Source organism: Salmo salar, chromosome 12, assembly GCF_965601325.2.
Source record: "Salmo salar chromosome 12, fSalSal1, whole genome shotgun sequence".
Classification (NCBI taxonomy): Eukaryota; Metazoa; Chordata; class Actinopteri; order Salmoniformes; family Salmonidae; genus Salmo; species Salmo salar.
Window position 1 is genome coordinate 83,995,527 of NC_138302.1, and position 5,205 is coordinate 84,000,731.

A 5,205-nucleotide genomic window follows, 5' to 3' on the forward strand; every position below is an offset into this window, starting at 1 on the left:
TTTTTACTATTTTCTACATTGTAGAATAATAGTGAAGACATAACATGGAATCATGCAGTAACCATAAAAGTGTTAAACAAATCAATATATTTTATATTTGAGATTCTTCAAAGTAGCCACCCTTTGCCTTGACAGCTTTGTGCTCTTGGCATTCTCTCAACTAGATTCATGAGGTAGTCAACCGGAATACATTACAATTAACAGGAGTCCCTGTTAATTGTATTTCTTTCTTTCCTTAACTTCTCTAGGGTAGGGGGCAGTATTTTGACTTCCGGATGAAAGGCATGCCCAAATTAAACTGCCTGCTACTCAGGCTCAGAAGGTAGGATATGTATATTATTAGTAGATTTGGTAAGGTAAGTGAATATTTATATTATTTCTGAGTTTTGTTGACTCCACAAAATGGCGGGTTTGGTTTCGTGTCTGAACGCTGTATTCAGATTATTGCAAAGTGTGCTTTCGCTTTAAAGTTTTTTTTAAATCTGCCACAGCGGTTGCATTAACCTGTTATGGCTAGGGGGCAGTATTTTCACGGCTGGATAAAAAACGTACCCGATTTAATCTGGTTACCACTCCTACCCAGTAACTAGAATATGCATATACTTATTACATATGGATAGAAAACACCCTAAAGTTTCTAAAACTGTTTGAATGGTGTCTGTGAGTATAACAGAACTCATTTGGCAGGCAAAAACCTGACAAGGTTTCAGGCAGGAAGTGGCCTGTCTGACAAGGTGTCGTTCTTCTTGTCTCTGTTTATTGAAGAGTGAGGATCTTAGCTGTCCCGTGACACTTCCTACGGCTGCCCTAGGGTCTCAGAAGGCGGTAAAAAGCTGAATCGTGGCTTTGCAGGCTCTGGCTGAAAAAAAGTAGCGCGTTTGGGTAGTGGCTGGTTACAGTACTGTGAGACTCAGGCTCGTGCCCGCGTCGACCGAAAGCTTTGTTTACTTTCCTCTGTTTAGCTAAAAGGAGATTCCCGGTCGGAATATTATCGCTTTTTTACGAGAAAAATGGCATAAAAATGGATTTTAAACAGCGGTTGACATGCTTCGAAGTACGGTAATAGAATATTTAGATTTTTGTCACGAATTGCGCCATGCGCGCGACCCTGATTTACCATTTCAGATAGTGTCTGGGACGCACGAACAAAACCCCGCTATTCGGATATAACGATGGATTATTTTGGACCAAACCAACATTTGTTATTGAAGTAGCAGTCCTGGGAGTGTATTCTGACCAAGACAACAAAAGGTAATCAAACTTTTATAATAGTAAACCTGATATTGGTGAGTGCTAAACTTGCCGGTTGTCTAAATAGCTAGCCCGTGATGCCTGGGCTATGTACTTAGAATATTGCAAAATGTGCTTTCACCAAAAAGCTATTTTAAAATCGGACATATCGAGTGCATAGAGGAGTTCTGTATCTATAATTCTTAAAATAATTGTTATGCTTTTTGTGAACGTTTATCGTGAGTAATTTAGTAAATTCTTAGTGAATTCGCCTGAAGTTTGCGGGGGGTATGCTAGTTCTGAACGTCACATGCTAATGTAAAAAGCTGGTTTTTGATGTAAATATGAACTTGATTGAACAAAACATGCATGTATTGTATAACATAATGTCCTAGGGTTGTCATCTGATGAAGATCATCAAAGGTTAGTGCTGCATTTAGCTGTCTTCTGGGTTTTTGTGACATTATATGCTTGCTTGAAAAATGGGTGTCTGATTATTTCTGGCTTGGTACTCTGCTGACATAATCTAATGTTTTGCTTTCGTTGTAAAGCCTTTTTGAAATCGGACAGTGTGGTTAGATAAAGGAGAGTCTTATCTTTAAAATGCTGTGAAATAGTCATATGTTTGAAAAATTGAAGTTTTTGTATTTTTGAGGAATTTGTAATTCGCGCCATGCCTATCATTGGATATTGGAGCAGGTGTTCCGCTAGCGGAACGTCTAGATGTAAGAGGTTAAGGAGAAGTGTATAATTCTTTGAATAACAGTTAATATTTTATCAACGTTTATGATGAGTATTTCTGTAAATTGATGTGCTCATTCACCGGAAGTTTTGGGAGGCAAAACATTTCTGAACATTACACGCCAATGTAAAATGTTTTTTTTGGGATATAAATATGAATGTTATCGAGCAAAATATACATGTATTGTGTAACATGAAGTGCCATCTGATGAAGATCGTCAAAGGTTAGTGATTAATTTTAGCTGTATTTCTGGTTTTTGTGACGCCTCTCTTTGCTTGGAAAATGGCTGTGTGGTTTTTCTTGTATAGGTGCTGTCCTAACATAATCTAATGCTATGCTTTCGCCGTAAAGCCTTTTTGATATCGGACAATGTGGTTAGATTAACGAGAAGTGTATCTTTTTAAAATGGGATATAATAGTTGGATGTTTGAGATATTTGAATTATGAGATTTCTGTTGTTTTGAATTTGGCGCCCTGCTATTTCACTGGCTGTTGGCAGTGTGTCCCGCAGGTGGGACGCTAGCGTCTCACTTACCCCAGAGAGGTTAATGCATTTGAGCCAACCAGTTGTATTGTGACAAGGTAGGGGTGGTATACAGAAGATAGCCCTATATGGTAAAAGACTAAGTCCATATTATGGCAAGAACAGCTCAAATAAGCAAAGAGAAACAACAGTCCATCATTACTTTAAGACATGGTCTGTCAAACCGGAAAATTAAGAACTTTGAAAGTTCCAAGTGCTGTCGCAAAAACCATCAAGCGCTATGATGAAACTGGCTCTTGTGAGGACCGCCACAGGAAAGGAAGACCCAGAGTTACCTCTGCTGCAGAGGATAAGCTCAGAGTTACCAGCCTCAGAAATTGCAGTCCAAATAAATGCTTCACAGAGTTCAAGAAACAGACACATCTCAACAACAACTATTCAGAGGAGACTGCGTGAATCAGGCCTTGGTGGTCAAATTGCTTTAAAGAAACCACTACTAAAGGATACCAATAAGAAGTGACTTGCTTGGGCCAAGAAACATGAGCAATGGACATTAGACCGGTGGTAATCTGTCCTTTGGTCTGATGGAGGTGTGATTCTGGTGACACTGATTTATTTAGAATTCAAGGCACACTTAGCCAGCATGGTTACCCCAGCATTCTGCAGCGATACGCCATCCCATCTGGTTTGCACTTAGTGGGACAAAGATTTGTTTTTCAACAGGACAATGACCCAAAACACACCTCCAGGCTGTGTAAGGGTTATTTAACCAAGAAAAGTGATGTTCTGCATCAGATGACCTGGCCTCCACAACACCTGATCTCAAACCAATTGAGATGGTTTGGGATGAGTTGGACCGCAGAGTGAAGGAAAAGCAGGCAACAAGTGCTCAGCATATGTGGGTACCTGTTCAAGACTGTTGGAAAATCATTCCTCATGAAACTGTTTGAGAGAATGCCAAGAGTGTGCAAAGCTGTCAAGCCAGAGGCTGGGTGCTTTTGAATAATCTAAAATATATTTTGATTTGTTTAACACTTTGGTTAATACATGTGTGTTATTTCATAGTTTTGATGTCTTCACTATTATTCTACAATGTAGAAAATAATAAAAAAATAAAGAAACCCTTTAAATGAGCACCGAGTGGCACAGCGGTCGAAGGCACTGCATCTCAGTGCAGAGGCATCTCTATAGTACCTGGTTTGGATCCAGGCTGTATCACATCCAGCCGTAATTGGAAGTCCCATAGGGCGGTGCATAATTGGCCCAGCTTCGTCCGGGTTTGGCCGGAGTAGGCCATCATTGTAAATAATTATTTGTTCTAAGCTGATTTGCCTAGTTAAATAAATAAAGGTTCAATTAGTAGGTGTGTCCAAACTTTTGACTGGTCCTGTATGTACACTGCTCAAAAAAATAAAGGGAACACTAAAATAACACATCCTAGATCTGAATGAATTTTTTTATATACTTTTTAAATACTTTTTTCTTTACATAGTTGAATGTGCTGACAACAAAATCACACACAAATAATCAATGGAAATCCAATTTATCAACCCATGGAGGTCTGGATTTGGAGTCACACTCAAAATTAAAGTGGAAAACCACACTACAGGCTGATCCAACTTTGATGTAATGACCTTAAAACAAGTCAAAATGAGGCTCAGTAGTGTGTGTGTGTGGCCTCCACGTGCCTGTATGACCTCCCTACAGCGCCTGGGCATGCTCCTGATGAGGTGGCGGATGGTCTCCTGAGGGATCTCCTCCCAGACCTGGACTAAAGCATCCGCCAACTCCTGGAAAGTCTGTGGTGCAACGTGGCGTTGGTGGATGGAGCGAGACATGATGTCCCAGATGTGCTCAATTGGATTCAGGTCTGGGGAACGGGCGGGCCAGTCCATAGCATCAATGCCTTCCTCTTGCAGGAACTGCTGACACACTCCAGCCACATGAGGTCTAGCATTGTCTTGCATTAGGAGGAACCCAGGGCCAACCGCACCAGCATATGGTCTCACAAGGGGTCTGAGGATCTCATCTCGGTACCTAATGGCAGTCAGGCTACTTCTGGCGAGCACATGGAGTGCTGTGCGGCCCCCCCAAAGAAATGCCACACCATGACTGACCCACCGCCAAACCGGTCATGCTGGAGGATGTTGCAGGCAGCAGAACGTTCTCCACGGCGTCTCAAGACTCTGCCACGTCTGTCACGTGCTCAGTGTGAACCTGCTTTCATCTGTGAAGAGCACAGGGTGCCAGTGGCGAATTTGCCTGTCTTGGTGTTCTCTGGCAAATGCCAAACGTCCTGCACGGTGTTGGGCTGTAAGCACAACCCCCACCTGTGGACGTCGGGCCCTCATACCACCCTCATGGAGTCTGTTTCTGACCGTTTGAGCAGACACATGCACATTTGTGGCCTGCTGGAGGTCATTTTGCAGGGCTCTGGCAGTGCTCCTCCTTGCACAAAGGCGGAGGTAGCGGTCCTGCTGCTGGGTTGTTGCCCTCCTACGGCCTCCACGTCTCCTGATGTACTGGCCTGTCTCCTGGTAGGGCCTCCATGCACTGGACACTACGCTGACAGACACAGCAATCCTTCTTGCCACAGCTCGCATTGATGTGCCATCCTGGATGAGCTGCACTACCTGAGCCACTTGTGTGGGTTGTAGACTCCGTCTCATGCTACCACTAGAGTGAAAGCACCGCCAGCATTCAAAAGTGACCAAAACATCAGCCAGGAAGCATAGGAACTGAGAAGTGG